This window comes from Polypterus senegalus, chromosome 6, assembly GCF_016835505.1.
Source record: "Polypterus senegalus isolate Bchr_013 chromosome 6, ASM1683550v1, whole genome shotgun sequence".
Taxonomy (NCBI): Eukaryota; Metazoa; Chordata; class Cladistia; order Polypteriformes; family Polypteridae; genus Polypterus; species Polypterus senegalus.
The window spans coordinates 172,507,954-172,527,065 of NC_053159.1; the positions used below are offsets into that span (position 1 = coordinate 172,507,954).

Below are 19,112 nucleotides of genomic sequence, written 5' to 3' on the forward strand. Positions count from 1 at the left end.
ATGAAACACACGGTAATTGATTACACAAGTCAGTATTTAGTAGATGTCAGCCATGTCAGTCTGTGTGCTCGGGTCTCTCTTTCTCTGTCAGCTTTGTGCATCTCGACTCTGCCGTTTATTTCCATTTTTCTTTACTAAACTGCTCAGGCTCTGTCAGGTGGAATGGTGGTCATGAGTGGAGGACCTTTGTCAAGCCCAAATTGGATTGAGATCTGGACTCTGACTCGGCAACTTCAGGACACTCACATTGCTTTTTCCAAGCCATTCCTGTGTAGCGTTGGCTTTATGCTTATGGTTGTTGTTTTACTAGAAAACAACTCAAGGGTTTTTTATTATACTTTATTAATCCCGAAGGAAATAACTTGGTTTTCACATACCCCTTGGGGTCAGAGCGCAAAGTCGGCCATTGTACAGCGCCCCTGGAGCAACTGAAAGTTAAGGGCCTTGCATTTGCAGATCACATCAGGTTTTCCTCCAGGATCTCCCCATATTTTGTTTGCATCCATTTTATCCTCACATGCATCCCAGTTTCTGCTGCAGAGAAGCACCCCCACAGCCGAATGCTGCCACCTCCATGCTTCACTGTGGGGATAAAGAACTTTTAGTAATTTGCAAGTGTTCAAACATGGAGTTTCACCTAGTGGCCATAAAGCTCAATTTTGGTCTCATCAAGCCATCGCATCTGACTTCAGAGTCTTCCATGTACCTTCTGGCAAACTCTAGCTGTGACGTCATGTGTGTGGCTTTCTCTTTGCCACTCTGCCATAAGCCTGTAACTGGTAAAGCATAATGTTTCATTTTTACTGCAATCAACTGAAGCCCCCTTGACTACAGACTGGTGATCTCCATTGAACTAACGCTTCATGGTGGGGATGTGATAATACAGTATGAGGTGTAACATGGAGTTTAGTCTGATGGACAAAAAGCTCAGCTTTGGTCTCATCATACCATAGAACCTTTTTCCAGTTGCCTTCTGAGTCTTCCATGTGCCATCTGGGAAACTCAAGCCGAAATATCCTGTGTGTATCATCTCTTTGCTATTCTTCCATAAAGCTGTGACTGGTGACAATTCCAGCCAACAGCTGTTGTCTGCACTTCTTCTTCTTCTTATTTCGGCTGCTCCCGTTAGGGGTTGCCACAGCGGATCATCTTCTTCCATATCTTTCTGTCCTCTGCATCTTGCTCTGTTACACCCATCACCTGCATGTCCTTTCTCACCACATCCATAAACCTTCTCCTAGTCCTTCCTCTTTTCCTCTTCCCTGGCAGCACTATCCTTACCATCCTTTTCCCAATATACTCAGCATCTCTCCTCTGCACATGTTCAAACCAACGCAATCTCGTTTCTCTGACTTTGTCTCCCAACCATCCCATCTGAGCTGTCCTTCTAATGTACTCATTTCTAATCCTGTCCATCCTCGCCACACTCAATGCATATCTTAGCATCTTTAACTCCGCTACCTCCAGCTCTGTCTCCTGCTTTCTGGTCAGAGCCACCGTCTACAACCCATATACAACACAGCTGGTCTCACTACTGTCCTGTAGACCTTCCCTTTCATTCTTACTGATACCTGTCTGTCACAAACTACTCCTGACACTCTTCTCCACCCACTCCACCCTGCGTACACTCTTTTTTTCTTTTCTTCACCTCTCTTCCACAATCCCCATACTCTGTACTGTTGATCCCAAGTATTTAAACTCATTCACCGTTACCAATTCTACACTCTGCATCCTCACCATTCCACTGACCTCCGTCTCATTCACACACATGTATTCTGTCCTGTTCATGCTGACCTTCATTCCTCTCCTCTCTCTCTAGAGCATATCTCCACTTCTCCAGGGTCTCCTCAACCTGCTCCCTACTATCGCTACAGATCACAATGTCATCAGCAAACATCATAGTCCACGGGGACTTCTGTCTAATCTCATCTGTCAACCTGTCCATCACCATTGCAAATAAGAAAGGGCTCAGAGCCGATCCCTGATGTAATCCCACCTCTGCAAATCTTTCCCAGCTCTGTCCCTCTATCTAGCCAATCTGTAGTGGTCCATTTCTCCCTCCTTAGTGTCCAGCCGCTTATACAACTCATCATACGCCTTTTCTTTAGCCTTCGCCACCTCTCTCTTCACCTTGCGCCTTATCTCCTTGTACTCTTGTCTACTTTCTGCATCTCTCTGACTATCCCACTTCTTCTTTGCCATCCTCTTCCTCTGTATACTCTCCTGTATTTCCTCATTCCACCACCAGGTTTCCTTTTCCTCCTTCCTCTTTCCAGATGTCACGCCAAGCACCCTTCTTACTGTCACCCTTACTACATCTACTGTAGTTGCCCAGCTGTCTGGTAACTCTTCATTGCCAATCAGTGCCTGTCTTACCTCCTCCCTAAACTCAACCTTGCAGTCTTCCTTTTTCAAATTCCACCATTTGATCCTTGGCTCTGCCCTCACTCTCTTTTTCTTCTTGATCTCCAACGTCATCCTACAGATCACCATCCTATGCAGCTTAACTACAATTTCCCCAGCCACCACTTTGCAGTCTTCAATCTCTTTCAGACCAACTCTTCTGCATAGGATGTAATCTACCTGTGTGCATCTTCCTCCACTCTTGTATGCAACCCTATGTTCCTCCCTCTCCTTAAAATACATACTCACCACAGCCATGTCCATCCTTTTGGCAAAATCCACTATCCTCTGACCTTCTTCATTCCTCTCCTCGACACTAACCCTTCCCATCACTTCCTCGTCTCCACTGTTCCCTTCACCAACATGCCCACTGAAATCTGCTCCAATCACCACTTTCTGTCCCTTGGGTACACTGTTCATCACTTCATCCAACTCACTCCAAAAATCTTCCTTCTCACCCATTGCACACCCAACTTGCAGTGCATATGCACTAACAACGTTCATCATCATACCTCCAATTTCCAGCTTCATAATCATTACTCTGTCTGACACTCTTTTCACCATTAATTGAACTTCCTGCTTAACTTGGCCTTTTATTGTCCTCTAAACCTCTAGGCCTTACATTCTTAGTTAAAACGATAGGGGTCGCTGTTGCCCCTTTATCCCCAACAGACGGACACTTAGGACACAAAGTAAAAGCAATAAGAAGTGTTTTAATCACTTTTCTTCTTATTAACTGTGCCCAGAGCGCCACAGTCACAATATCACAGGCAATAAACGCAATAATTACAATTCTCTTTCGTATTTCTACTCCTCCACACCTCCCAGCAAGCTTTGTCCATCTCCATCTGACTCTGGCTCGCTTGCTGGGTCTTCAGCAGTCCTTTATATAGTTCTTGACACAAAAGTGTTTCTGTTCTTCCTGCCATGTGATTTGCCAGCACTTCCGGGTCAGCTGGAGAATTCAAGTTCTTTTAATCAGCCTAGAAGTACTTCGGAGCTTCTGGGCTATATGGAAAGCATGACTCCCCAGGTCCTTTGACATCTCCCCCTGGCGGCACCCACAGCACCCAACAGACCTGAGAAACCGAACTCCAGGGCATCTGGGGCACCACTACACTCCAGGGGAGCTGCCCTCTAGCGTTTTGGAGGAGGCAGTGCCGACAAATAGCTGCCTTCCCCCATCCTTTTATTTTAGGGGCATCCCAGCTGGGTCTCTCACACCTACTACTGAAGACGTATCCTAATTTCTCCGTTTGGGATGCCAGCATACTCTCCTTTACACCTTGAATTCTATTGTCAGTGCAGGACATTTTAGATTGTTATTTATGAAATTAAAATTAATCATTCGTGGTTTTTAATTCATTAGTTATCCCCACTGTGGTGGGCTGGCGGCCTGCCCGGGGTTTGCTTCCTGCCTTGCGCCCTGTGTTGGCTGGGATTGGCTCCAGGCGACCCCTGTGACCCTGTAGTTAGGATATGGTGGGTTGGATAATGGATGGATGGATGGATAGTTATCCCCATTTCATCATGTAGCATGTAAGGTTTGTATTTCAGGAATCAGGGTGGTGCATTGGTAGAAATTCTTGTTTCATTGCTCCAGCTTTCTGGATTCCTATCTTCTCAGTCTGCCCTTCCTGTATCTGTGTGGGTTTTCCTCTGGGTGTTCCAGTGTTTCTCCCACATCCCAAAGAAGTTCTTGTTGGTCTGACTGGTGACTCAGTGTGGTGTTGTGTGTAAGCCTTACAATGGACCAACGTCCTGTTTAGGGTTAGTTGCTGCCTCACACATAATGCTAGGTTCCAGTGTCGATGACCGCAGAATGGATTGTGCAGGTTGGATAATAAATTGATATACTCACCCTAGTTGTGAGATGACATGGCAGAGCTGGTTCTCGCCTCGTCCATATTGCTATCAGAATAGGGCCTAGGCTCATGTGGCCTGTATTGGATTGGATTTGGGTTAATAGTGAGATTTAGTTCTGGTTCCTGCTTTACTCCCATTGCTGCCAGAATACACTCTGGATTATCTGGTTCAATAATGGATGGATGGATTTTGGGAAATGGTAGATGAAATGATACCCCACCAGGGTTTTGCACCCATTGCTGCCAGAATGGGTTCTGGGCTCCTGTACTGGGTAGTTTGGATCAATAACGGGTGAGTAGATTTGGGATAATGGTGAGATGAATTGGCACCCCGTCTAGAACAGGCTCCTACTTTGCTCCCATTGCTGCTAGTAGAGTCTCTGGGCCCACACAACCCGGGCATGGATTGAGCACATTTGGTGATTGATAGATGAGCAGATCTTAAAGGTCAGATGGTATGTCACTTATGTCCACTTCTTCCAGGATGGGCGCCAATCACCCCATAGCTTTGATTTAATTGGGTGTAATAACAGATAATAATATGTCCCATTAGGGTGGTCCACAAAAAATAAAAATAATGGAAGTTCTCCACAAGATTAGTTTTCTTTGTTACTATATTTATAACAAACACAAACAATTTTAATGAAAACAACATTTGCAGGTCACTGCATAAGGTAGTTTTTATGTCATCTGAATTGAACAGTTGATTCTGGGCTTCATCAGGGGTCTGTTTCTGCTCCTACTCTGTTCAATGCTTGCATGGAGTGGGTGTTGGGCATGTCGTGGGGTCCAGCGGCTGTGGGGCATCTGTTGGTGAAGAAAGATTCACGGATCTTGACTTTGCTGACAATGCTATGATCTTCGCTGAGTCAATGGAGGCTCTAATCGGGGCGCTCGAGAGACTGAGTGAGGAGTCTGAGTGTCTGGGCTTGCGAGTGTCCTGATAAAAACCAGCATCCAGGCCTTTAATGACCTCTTAGGCACGGCCATCAGCAGTGTGTCTGTGGAGAGAGTGTTGACCTTGTTGAGAGGTTTACTTACCTTGGCGGTGACATTCATGTCTCTGGTGACTCCTCCTATGAAGTCAGTAGATGGATTGGGAGAGCATGGGGGTCATGAGGTCGCCGGAAAGGGATGTGTGCAGTTCCTGATATCTATGCAAAAGGTTGAAGGTCCAAGTCCTGGTGCTTTCTCTTTTGCTATATGGTTGCAAGACATGGAAGCTATCCAGTGATCTGAAATGAAGACTGGACTCCTTCAGTTCTGTGTCTCTTCAGTGAATCCTTGGTTGCTGCTGGTTTGACTTTGTGTTGCTCATGGAGTCCTGAATGAGGCACATTACCTGCATTGTGAGGGAGCATCAGTTACGGCTATGTGGCACGATTCCCCGAAGGTGATCCGGCTCACAGGATCCTCATTGCTGAGGAGCTGAGCAGTTGGACCAGGCCACGTAACACCTGGCTGCGACAGATAGATGGTAATTTCTGGAGGGTGGAACTAAAGCACGTGTCTGCCTGGGGGGGTAGCCAACCAAGATCCCAAGCTGTTTAGTCGTGTGTTGAGTGTGGCAACTCTCTGTACCAGTGCATGCTCCTCAACCTAACCTGACCTGAGCTAAATTGAACAGCAGACATCTATTCCACACTTGTATGTCTAAAGCATTAGCACTGTCTTTAATGAAGGTGGAAAATTCTTCCAATAGTTTGTGACCAAAGAATAAACTGTACCTGATCCTCATCCTTTACCAGTAAGTCATTGTACTTTTCGATGAGACATGTTGCTCTTTCAGCTGCGTTGTTCACTACCACCATGTGTACCGACTGTTCGCAATATACTCTGAAGATTAGATCATCTGCCCACTGTTGTGGTGATTTCGATCTGCCACACTCTTTCCTCAGTTCCATGAACCTGAAGCTCCGTCGGTGTCTGCACACCCAGGCTAGTGGACCTCAGCGGATCGAGAAGCCGTGGTTGGTGCTACACAGTTATCAGTCTCTCAGCTGTCTCCATCCCTGTACTGCTGCTGTAAACGGCACTCCAGTTTACAGATCTGAGCCCCGAGACTCTCCAGCGCCTCCTCCGAAGAGCCAAGCAAGTTCGTTTTAGGTCTCCAAAGCACTTGGTGCTCTGCTAAGTCAGACTGTAGGGTTTCTCCATGTTCTGCTTCTGACACCAATGTAATGTCAGTGCTGAGCGCCACAATGGATGGAGTCTCTGCTGTTTGCGCAGTTCTTTGAGGTGACTCACTACCCTTAAAAGGACTGCTTGTCCTTTGCCACAGTAGCTGGTAAAGCACATACGACTGTGCAGAGCTGCCATTTTTATAGGTGCTCCTGCTATAGAGGGCGGAGTGGTGGCTCTGATCTGCACTGGCCGTCAGATGGTTGCCGGTTTGAATCCGGTAAACACCAAAAGTGACTCTACTCCGTTGGACCCTTGAGCAACACCGTCAACCTGCAATTGCTCCGTCCTGGGTATGACGTTAATCTGCATCCAGCCCTGCAGGGAAAAACATGGGGGTTGGTGGCAGAATTGGCACTCCAGCCACCATAAAAAACCTGACACTGGTTCCATTCCATCTGAATGAGTATGGTGCTGAGGTGTCATCCATTTTTTCCCTGCAAGGGTTTTTTGGGAGTTTTTCCTTGTCTTCTTAGAGAGTCAAAGCTGGGGGGCTGTCGAGAGGCAGGGCCTGTTAAAGACTATTGCGGCACTTCTTGTGTGATTTTGGGCTATGCAAAAATAAATTGTATTGTATTGTGTCACCTAATCTGGGATCCTGAGTTGGTTTGTCATGTGGTGGGTGCAGCAATGCGCTGGCTGTATCAGCGCCTGCTCCTAACCACTACCATAGATGATGCAACTCCAGCTCATTCTTTTCGTGACTCATCCCTGGATGATCTAACTTGTCCGGTGCCATTCCAGTATTTTTGAGTACAAGTGCTAAATTCTCTAAAGAGATGAAGGGATTAATCAGCATTGTCAGGTCCGCAGTTTTCTCACCCAGTTGGGCTATTTGTGATTGTCGTCCATGGGGGAAAAAAGTTGGCTTTTGCATGTTGCATTTTTTTGAGCTAATATATTTTTTTAAACAACCCAGCATTTTGGGCTATTTTAAAGCACCCCCAATGAATTTTTTGCCATGTTTTTCATTCATCTGCAGCCCCTCTTCCTGCTATTCGCACTTGTATACAGTATGTTCTTTACTGGTGTAAAATCTCTAAAGGGGGACCCCCCTCACTGAAAAAGGTATAACCTCCATTCAACTTCAAATAATTAAGGTAATGATTCACACTTAATATTTTCAACCTGAGCCAATATACAGTCATTCTTTTTATCTTATTGAACCCACCAATTTTAAGTTGAGGCAAATCATTTAGAGTGATTGGGTGTAATTCACTTGTTTTATACTGAAGTAAATCTATTATTTAAGTTGTTACAATTTAAAATGGTTTATTGGTCGTTACCTGTTTTTATGCTATTCGAAATATTATGTACATAACACATTCCAATGCTGTACTTTTTACATTTATTTAAAAAGCCAGTGCAAATACACAAGCATTTTGCAGTGTAAATCTTAAATATACAACAAAAAATGATTAACGTTTCTACAGCTTTCTTGAAAGTATGTTTTATTACGAGTTCTTATACTTAAAATGAACAGTTGAAAACCAGGGTTACTTACCAGAAATCCTCCGTTATAAAAGTCTGCTGCTGAAAATGACCAGGGGCCTCATGTACTGTATAAACGGTGCGTACGCACAGAAATGTTGCGTAAGAACTTTTCCACGTTCAAATCGCGATGTATAAAACCTACACTTGGCGTAAAGCCACGCACTTTTCCACGGTACCTCATGCCTTGTCGTACGCAAGTTCTCCGCTCGGTTTTGCAAACTGGCGGCACCCAGCGTCAAAGCAGTGCTACTGTTCTTGTGTGATTACTCATTATTTTCATGACGTAGCTTTACAAATACACAGAAACTAACCGCATATTGTTTATTAGTGTAATGCATCTGATTGTAATTAACTTGTAACAATATAATGGTCCAGGGAACAGCCATAGTATTCCAAATACCATAACTGCTTTAGCGTTGTTACTCTCACTTCTTCTTCTTCTTCTTCTTCTTTCAGCTCCTCTTGTTAGGAGTTGCCACAGCGGATCATCTTTTTCCGTATTACTCTCACTGCACGACTCGGAGTATTTATATCACTGTATCTGAGTGTGAATCACAGCAGCAGCTGATCGGAAAGAGAATTATCGGTATACAGCTTTAAGGATACGCTGTCTCTGCCACTGCAAAATGTTTTAAAGCCTTTCCTGTAACGGACCTCGGTTCAGAAACAGTTTAATCCCAAGAACTTTAAATGCAGCCAATCAAGTACTCCTTGTAGAACTGTTGGTACTTATAAGTACAATCACCCCACTGTAAACTTGCACTACAGTTATAATATCTCACAACCTGGGCCACTTTATAAAGCGTGTATTTACATATGATGACGATATCATTTTTTGGGTGAAATGCAGCAAAATATGTTTGTTAAATTATACACATAAAACTTTAACTTCATTTAAATAATCTATATTCTTCACTGGGAGTGTCGTGAAGGATAGAATAATTAAACATGTACTACGAAGATATTTCAATGTTCTTTAAGCGTTTTGAAGAATCGGCTAAGCTTACAGATGGCTTAACGTCTATTACAGAGCTGATTGTGTGGCGATCGGTTACTTGGGGAAAGAAAAGCAAGGACTCTTGGGCTACGCCAATATATATTGAATATAAAACAGAAAGAGAAAATAACAACACAGCTAAAAACGCAAATTTCGACAAAAGATAAATGCTTGTCATGAGCACGAGGCTCATGAAACACGTTTAATTAGAACAATCTAGACGAGAACAGGCCATTCAGCCCAACAAAGCTCGCCAGTCCTATCCACTTGCTTCCTCCAAGAAAACATCAAGTCGAGTTTTGAAAGTCCCTAACGTCTTACTGTCTACCACACTACTTGGTAACTTATTCCAAGTGTCTATCGTTCTTTGTGTAAAGAAAAACTTCCTAATGTTTGTGCGAAATTTACCCTTAACAAGTTTCCAACTGTGTCCCGTGTTCTTGATGAGCTCATTTTAAAATACAAGTCTCGATCCACTGTACTAATTCCCTTCATAATTTTAAACACTTCAATCATGTCACCTCTTAATCTTCTTTTGCTTAAACTGTAAAGGCTCAGCTCTTTTAATCTTTCCTCATAATTCAACCCCTGTAGACCTGGAATCAGCCTAGTCGCTCTTCTCTGGACCTTTTCTAGTGCTGCTATGTCCTTTTTGTAGCCTGGAGACCAAAACTGCACACAGTACTCAAGATGAGGCCTCACCAGTGCATTATAAAGGTTGAGCATAACCTCCTTGGACTTGTACTCCACAGATCGTGCTATATAACCTAACATTCTGTTAGCCTTCTTAATGGCTTCTGAACACTGTTTGGAAGTTGATAGCTTGGAGTCCACTATGACTCCTAAATCCTTCTCATAAGGTGTACTCTCGATTTTTCGACCGCCCATTGTGTATTCAAACCTAATATTTTTACTTCCTATGTGTAATACTTTACATTTACTGACATTAAATTTCATCTGCCACAAATCTGCCCAAGCCTGTATGCTATCCAAGTCCTTCTGTAATGATATAACGGATTCCAAATTATCTGCTAATCCACCTATCTTGGTATCATCTGCAAACTTAACCAGCTTGTTACTTATATTCCTATCTAAATCATTTATATATATTAAAAATAGCAGCGGCCCTAGCACTGACCCCTGTGGAACACCACTCTTAACATCGCCAGTTCTGATGAGGTTCCTCGCACCATCACCCTCTGCTTCCTGTGTCTGAGCCAATTCTGCACCCATCTAAAAACATCACCCTGAATTCCCACTTCTTTTAACTTGATGCCCAACCTCTCATGTGGCACCTTATCAAATGCTTTCTGAAAGTCCAGATAAATAATATCATAAGCTCCACTTTGATCGTATCCTTTTGTTGCCTCCTCATAGAATTCCAACATGTTAGTAAAACACGACCTCCCCCTTCTGAACCCATGCTGACTGTTCAGAATAACTCCTGTCCTTGTCATGTGTTGCTCAATCTTATCCTTAATAATTCCTTCCATTAATTTTCCTGTGATGCTTGTTAAGCTTACTGGCCTATAGTTGCTTGGATCTGCCCTGTCACCCTTTTTATATAATGGGATGATATTTGCCATTTTCCAGTCCTTTGGAATCTCTCCAGTGCACAGTGACTTCCTAAAAATATGTGTCAAGGGTTTATATATGTACTCACTAGCCTCCTTAAGAACACGAGGATAAATATTATCTGGGCCTGGTGATTTGTTTGATTTCATCTTATTTAATCTGAGCAGCACTTCTCCCTCTACAATTTCCAAATCCCTCAGTACCTCCTTAGTAGTTGTGTTTACCTCTGGCAGGTTATCCACTTGCTCACTTGTAAACACCTCAGAAAAATGTAAGTTTAGGGCATCTGCTATTTCATTGTCTGTATCTTTTAATTCCCTTTACTATTCCTGATGAACTTGACCTCCTCCTTAACTGTTCTTTTACTACTAAAATACTGAAAGAATCTCTTGGGGTCTTCTTTCGCCTTATCTGCTATATTCCTCTCCAACTGTCTTTTAGCCTCTCTGATATCCTTCTTAATGGTTGCCCTCATGTTCTCATACGCTACGGTTCTCTTTGCAGTCATTAGTCTTATATGCCTTATACAGCAGTTTTTCCTTTGCAACTTCTTTTTAAATCTTTATTAATCCATCGTGGAGATTTTTTAGTTTCCTATTACTTCCAAATTTAGGTATGTATCTGTCCTGCATTACATGTAAAACATTTTAAACCTGTTCCACTGCTCCTCGACTGTCTCCACATTTAAAAGCTTATCCCAGTCTATCCTACTTAGACTTTGTCGCATCTGCTCAAAATTAGCCCTACTAAAGTTCAACTTAACAATTTTAGTCTTTGCATCTGTACTCTTACAAAATACTGAGAATTGTATTACATTATGGTCACTTGACCCTAGTGGTTCAATCACCTCTACACCCTCAATTCTATCCTGATTATTACAGAATACTAAATCCAGATAGGCTTCACCCCTTGTTGGTGCTTTAACATGCTGTGTTAAAAACAGTCTGATTACTTCTAAAACTCCTGCTCTTGTGCTCCTCCATCTGTAAGGTTATCCCAGTTAATATTTGGATAATTAAAGTCCCCATGACTATAATATCCCCTGTAAACTTGCCTTTTGATATTACTAAAAGATGTGTGTTGAAATTACTGTCTGAATTGGGTGGTCTATAACACACTCCTAAAATGAGACCTTTTTCCCTAATATTTTCCAGGCGAAGCCACATGTCCTCACTAAGATGGGGCTCATCATCCAACTGAAGATGACTTACATTTAATTCCTGTTTGGCATAAACAGCAACCCCACCTCCTTTTCTGTTCTGTCTATCCTTCCTAAAAATGTGTATCCCTCTATGTTACACTCATCCCCATCTTTGTTATTTAGCCAGGTTTCCGTTATTGCTATAATATCATAATTGTGCTCTGCTACATACAACTCCAACTCACTTACCTTATTTTTGATACTTCTAGCATTAAGGCAAGCTATTTTTAATGTGTTAATCCTTCTATCTTTACGTGTTTGCTTAAAATTTACATTACTATGCATTTTTATTTCTACACCATTGTTTGTTCTTCCATGTATAGATCTAAATCTGGCCTGTCCTAAACTCCCTGCCCCCCCATTCCCTAGTTTAAACAATCCTCGACTAGCCTACACATACGCCTCCCCAATACATTGGTGCCCCTCCGGTTCAGATGTAACCCGTCACGCGGAACAGGTCCCATCTGTTCCAAAAGGAGTCCCAATGCCCCATAAACCTATACCCTTCTACCCTGCACCAAGATTTGAGCCACGCGTTAAGCCTTCTAATCTCCTCAATCTTACCTGGACTGGCGCGTGGCACAGGCAGAACTTCGGAGAAGACTACCTTGTCAGTTCTGCTCCTCAGCTTGGTACCTAACTCTTTGAATTTGGATCGCAGAACTGACAGACTACCCTTATGTATGTCATTTGTTCCAACGTGGACAATGACAACTGGATCCACCCGCTCTGGCCAAGAGCCTATCCACCCTTCCAGGAGGTCTCCCACCTGTGCTCCCGGAAGGCAACACACCGTCCGAGACTCTCTCTCTCTGGAGCACACCTGCGCTTCAATCCCCCTAATGATTGAGTCCCCAACTATCACTACCTCTCTCTTTTTGGGAACTGGTTTTGAGGTGGCCCGTTGGGGCTCCTCAACCCTGCCTACCACCTCAGAATTATCAGAGTCACCGTCCAGCTCCGCCAGGACATGATAACGGTTAGACACTTCTAATTCTGGGGTTGATGCCGGACAGTGTGCACCCTTTACCTTACGCCTTGCGACCGTGACCCACCTATTCCTACCTGTCTGGTCTGGAATCTCCTCCGCGCCACCTTAGGGGTGCACACTATCTCTAAAGGACACCTGGGCCAAGTCCGCCAATTCTCTATTACAACGCAGGTCAGCCAACTCCTCCTCCAGTTCAGCGACCCTGAGCTCGAGGTGCTGGATCAGCTGGCATCTCTTGCAGATGTAGCCCTCATAGACAACTGGCTCTTCCAAACCATCATCTAAAAGTCCAACATCCAACAGGACTTGCATTGCACTGGCCTCATTATTAAAATTTGATTTGGGATTACTAAGCTGCCTTAACTATATATTTTTTTTTTTCTTAAAATTAAATTTCTTCTTAACTTAAATGGTAACACTAAGATCTGCTACAGATATTTTACACCTTTTCCCCCTTAAGCTCCTGTACTGTTCTCCCTCTCAGCTGCCTGCCTTTCTATGAGGTTAACTTTACTTTTCTCTGTCTCTTCTAGCTTTGCGCTCTTCTTACTTATAAGCTCTTCACTCGCACTGTTTGTATTCCCCCGTATTAATGAACCAATACGCTGTCGCCCATAACTGTTCTGCCTCTGGACGGCTAAGGACTGTTTAATCTAAAATAAACAAATAAATAAAACTTTACTACCTTATTTGCTCCTACTGCTCCTTGTGCCTGATCGGTGTCTTAACGCAGGCCGCTTACCTGCGCACTACTGAGTTTCCACCTTTTACTGCTTTGAAGTCAGCCGCGGCCTTTTTTTCTTTTCCTTTAAACTAAGGAATCGCTGTTACGACGACGCGGTTATTTATTTACAAATGCCGATATCAGTTACTGCTGCTTTCTACCCTGCCGCCTCGATGCTAATTCAAATACAGATAACAAGAAAAAGAACAAGTACAAATAACTTTTCCAAGCGCACTTCCAAACACCCAGCTACTTTTGCTCTTGTGCGGGCGAAAAAAGCAAAAACCCTTCTAAAGGGAAAAAAGCTTTAAAATTCCCACACGGTTCCTTAGAGGCAACCAAAACCCAAGTTTTTAAGAGCAAAATGTATTTTTTTAATGTAAATCTCACACCACAGAACAAACCAACACTCTCAACAGACTCTAGCGTTTGCAATGCACACGTCAGCACAAAGCACACGTGACTCTCAGCTCTGAGCACCCTCAATGTGCTTTAGCTCCTATCATCATGAAAATGACATCACGTATACATCTCAGTATTTTAGTTATTCAGAGAGCTGTAATATCACGAATGTAATTGATTCTGTGTCCAGTTGGAGGAAGAGAGCCGGTTTAAAAAGCAAGTAGTGATTCACACACATAGAGCACATACGAGTAGAAGATCAAATACAAAACAAAGCATTTAACGTGCTACTTTAATTACGATGTAATTTTGAGAAACTGGTTAATTAAACGATTTTAAGATGAAGTTTATAATGTTCTACTAAATGACAAAATAAACTACGTGATTAAAGTGGAAATGTCGAAATTGAAGTTGACATTTCGTGCTTTTTCCCCACCGTGTGCCTTTTTTCTCTGTACCCTAATAAGTTTTCATATGACACTCAGACGGTGGGCTTACAACTCGGCTTTCCACGGCAACTTTGATATGTGACTTCTTTTTATTTCCGGCACTGTGCGATTTTGTGAATGTGAGCTTTCAAGTTTCTCCAACACGCTATGTCACTCGATCAACTTCATTTTGTTGATTATACCACGGTTTATTTGAACAAATAGTATGTTTTTCCTTTGCCTCCACTTGGTATTCGCTGAAATTCTTATATTTTCCCCGTGCTTTTCCCATTGTCTTTTCACAGAAGGCTGCGCTTAAGGGCGATTTATATTGATTTGCATATTTAAATAGGCGTAATTCTGGGAGGAGTTGGGGCGTTACATAATGCGGCGTGCACGAGGCGTTAGTTTTCACGCTGATCGGGATTTATGTAGCGGAAGAACGTGGAAGTTGGAGTACGCACAGATTCCTGCATCTGGATTTTTCTGTGCGTAAGCACATTTTGGCTTTTGTGCTTACGCCATGTTATAGTGCGAGTTCTACGCATGGCGTTATACATGAGGCACCAGACCTGTATCGCCACGTCCACTCCACTCGGGAAAGTGTTCTTCTTTTCTGGCCGTTGGAAAGCCAGCACGGTGGAAAGTTCGACCGGTAAAATATACAAACAACCCCTCGCACAAAGCACACAAACAACCAAAAATATTAGGTTAACTGAAAAAGGAGTTTTATGTTTATTCCCTCCACTATAACGTATTTTCGTACAAACAAATTTTTTACTTTGATTGAGATCTGAAACCAAATATTTCAAGCTACAACACTAAATGACAAATCTTAAGTTACTTGAAAGAGAAAATTTACGTTAAATAAACATCAATGTTATACTTTTTTCAGTGCTGTTGTGTGATGGTTAATATACCAATCTATCACTCTTAGGAAATTTCTGAGGGAATTACCTGCCCCCTTAGACTTTGATGGTATGTACTTAATCCTCCTACACTGACATTACCCCCAGTTTATCTATTTCAGACAGTGGGCTATTTTTCTGGGCAAATTTAAGCTGTCCTTGAGGTAGAAACATTTTAGAGATCTGACAACCCTGGCATTAATTCTCAAATTCCCTACATTTATGATGTTGTTGGTTTAAATTCAAATAATTGTACGATTTGCAGTATGCACTGGCGGCATGGTGGCGCAGTGGGTAGCACTGCTGCCTCACAGTTAGGAGACCCTGGGTCCTCCCTGCGTGGAGTTTGTATGTTCTCCCTGTGTCTGTGTGGGTTTCCTCCCACAGTCCAAAGGTGGATTGGCGATCCTAAATTGCCGTGTGTGCCCTGCAGTGGGCTGGCGCCCTGCCTGGAATTTGTTCCTGCCTTGCACCCTGTGCTGGTTGGGATTGGCTCCAGCAGACCCCCATGACCCTGTGTTAGGATATAGCGGGTTGGAAAAGGACTGACTGACTGTGTTGAAGAGCTCTGGGGCCGCGCTTGAAGAAGTCAAATGTATTTGATTGATTTATTGCGATGCACTCTCAGTGCTTTTGGTCAAGGACTCCTTCTAAAGTTAAATAAGTTAGCATTGTTTTTGCCAGCCTAAAAGACATGAAGTCGGGTTTACAGACAACGCTGAACTCTCCTGGAATGAGTGACTCTAGGTAGGTGTTGCGTGTCTTCTCGTCCAGAGCTTCTAGAAGAGACTTTGCCCCCCCACACCACCTCGACTTTGTAAAAGCAAAGCAAAGTTCAGGAAACTGATGGCTTTGAAGAACTCAGCTTGGGCCAAAAATACATCACTTGAGTTTGACTGGCCGCTCATTTCATGCATAATTTATTGTGAGGAACGTGTGGGAGTTTTTATTCAATAACTAAAGTGGAGCTAATATGTATGAGAGAGAGGGGGGGGATTAAACACCATAGATTAAAATGGTACTTCTTTACACGGATGTGTTTTTATTATACAGCCCTGAAGTGCAGCTGAATAGATTATTTATTTGGAAATTAAGATGTCACAGGGAGTGGGCACAAAACCTCGACTGGCTTCAAATTTGGGTTCTTCAGAGAAGAAAAGAACTTGAAGCCAGGGAAGAGAAATCTTCAGTATCTGGTTGGGGGGGGCAGCGTCTGTCCTGGAGGGCCGCAGTGGCTGCAGGTTTTCTTTCCAACCCAATTACTTAAATAGAAACCAATCCTCGCCAGTCTCAGACCTTATTTAATTTTATGGCTTGTTACTCTGCAGTGTTAGGTTTGTATATTGTAGATTTTTTCCTTTCCATGGATATCATCCAAATGATTTGAAACCTAAAATGGATAAACGTCAGTCTGTCATATTCAGTGTTTTATTAAACCAGAGTCTGCAGGATGAATCCCCAAAGGTGTAAATGGAAACAAGTTAGATGGAGAACTGCTGGCTCCTTTGTCATTTGCGTCTTATTGCTAATAAGGAGCCATTAAAAAACAGTGAATGCGGCTGTTTAAGGCTGAAATAAGCAAGTAAGGGTGGGGAACCTTAACAGATGAGACCACTAAAATGGAGCATCAAAATGTCACTTGAGCCATAAGGGCTTCATTAACAATAACTGATTAAGAAACTGAGTTGAAACAAAAACCTGCTGCCACTGCAGCCCTCCAGGACTGACGCTGCCCACCCCTGAGCTAGAAGGACGCAGGGGCTTCACAAGTCAGTAATCCCACCTGTATGAGCTTGTTGGGCATCCCATTCCAAAACCACGGATATCAATGTGGAGGTTTGTGTATGGCATTTTATTCTTTTTCCCTCTAAACGGTTTCTGATTTGTTTTCACCTTCATTGTATAGATGGCAATTTTGCAATAAAGGTTGGAAATTCTGACAGGTTTAATTTTTTAATGGCAGAAAATCAGTGATTTTGTCAGGGTTGTGTAGACTTTTTATATCCATTGAAGATAGATAGATGCAAAAAGCACTATATGATTAACTGGAAGATGTGAAAGGCACTGTTTGATGGATAGATAGATAGATAGATAGATAGATAGATAGATAGATAGATAGATAGATAGATAGATAGATAGATAAGGCACTAAATAATAGATAGATAGATAGATAGATAGATAGATAGATAGATAGATGTGAAAGGCACTATATAATAGATAGATTTTTTTTTATTTTTTAAAAACGTTTATTAATATAATTGTTAAAAACAGTATATAACATCACTCAACAGACAAAAAAACATACAGAAACATAAAAATAATCTTATTCAATATAACAAATGAAGAAAACATTTCCATAAAAGCTGTCCTAACACACTCTGATTAAGCATTGTGGAGACTGGTCCGGCCACAGACAGGCAGACACGTTGGTTTCACCACACACACGTTTATTACACATTCTATTTACAGTTCAGTGCACCACAAAACCCCACAAGTCCCCCGAAGTCCTCTTCACAATGCCTTACTTTCTCTTCAGGCCGCCTCTTTCTCTCCTCTCCAGCTCAGTCCACTCTACTCCCAACTCTCGCCATTGTCTGAAGGGAGGCGGTCCCTTTTATACACACCCGGATGTGCTCCAGGTGCTTCCCGGTAATCTCCCACCAACACACCCCACTGTGGCGGAAGTGCCGGCTGCATACCCGGAAGCGCTCTGGGTGTTCCCGGTCTTCTTCCCCCCGGCTCTTCCGGGTGTGGTGGAAGTGCCAAGGTCCAGGGCTCCAAAGACACGGGGGCACCCCCTGGTGGTGACCACAGGCCCCTACAGGGTTGAGCTTCTAAGCTCTGTACCCGTGGCCCCCAAAGGAACCATGGCAGTCACCCCCACATGGTCTGGGGAAGGCGTAAGCCCTCCTCCAGTCTTCCTAGGCGTCCCGGCCGGGTCGCCACATCAGCCTTCTCTGACAGCATATGTGGGGAAAAATTATAACATCAAGTGTAACTCATCATCTTCACATTCACAGAGCACACTATTTACACACCAAACATCCCTAAACCTTTCTAGATTCTTTGTACATAGATAGATAGACGTGAATGTACTATATAATAGATAGTTAGCCTTGTGCCCTGTGTTGGCTGAGATTGGCTTCAGCAGACCCCCATGACCCTGTAGTTAGGATTCAGCAGGTTGGAAAATGGATAGATAGATAGATAGATAGATAGATAGATAGATAGATAGATAGATAGATATGAAAGGCACTATATATCTCATTCGATTAGATAGATAGATAGATAGATAGATAGATAGATAGATAGATAGATAGATAGATAGATAGATAGATAGATAGATAGATAGGATTATTAATTTGTAAAATAAATAAATAAATGAATACTATCCTTGCCACAGTGCCACCTGAGGTGATCGCCTCATCTTTATACACACACACTACCTCAAATATATCTCAATAAATATCTCAACTGGCTCCTCTCATTCTGGAGATCTGTGACCAGCAGTGAGAATGGAGGTGTAGATGGACCCCTAAATCTTTCTGTGTGATACTCTGCATTGACAAACACTTAGTGAAAGCATACTAAGCATGGCAGATGGACTCTTTTTTATAATGGGTTGCAGGATATTTGTAGATAAAATCTCTTTGTTCTCTTTGCTCTAGTAGATAATGATTTGCACTATAAACCAAGAAGAACTCTCTTTTGGTGTCATCCTGAATGAGTCTGTTAATCTGTCAGTGCTCCAGTGTCAATTGTAATACAGTGTGCCTACTGGAGATGGGGATTACTGTGAGAAAAATTCTACATTATGTAAATCCTGCTTGTTTTATGGATATTTTATTTTGTTCTGCTATGTTCATGCCTGACAAAGTTTGTCACCCTGAAAGATCCACTAAACCTTCCAGGGCTTCAATAAGAAAAGTATGGAAACGATTGT

At 42.8% G+C, this 19,112-nt stretch overlaps 1 protein-coding gene across 2 annotated transcripts in view; it reads left to right on the forward strand.

Annotated features, from left to right (window-relative positions):
• The window catches only part of cers6 (ceramide synthase 6), a 184,978-nt gene that overhangs the window by 126,881 nt on the left and 38,985 nt on the right, over nucleotides 1-19,112 (forward strand). The gene's annotated exons all lie outside the window — the stretch shown is intronic.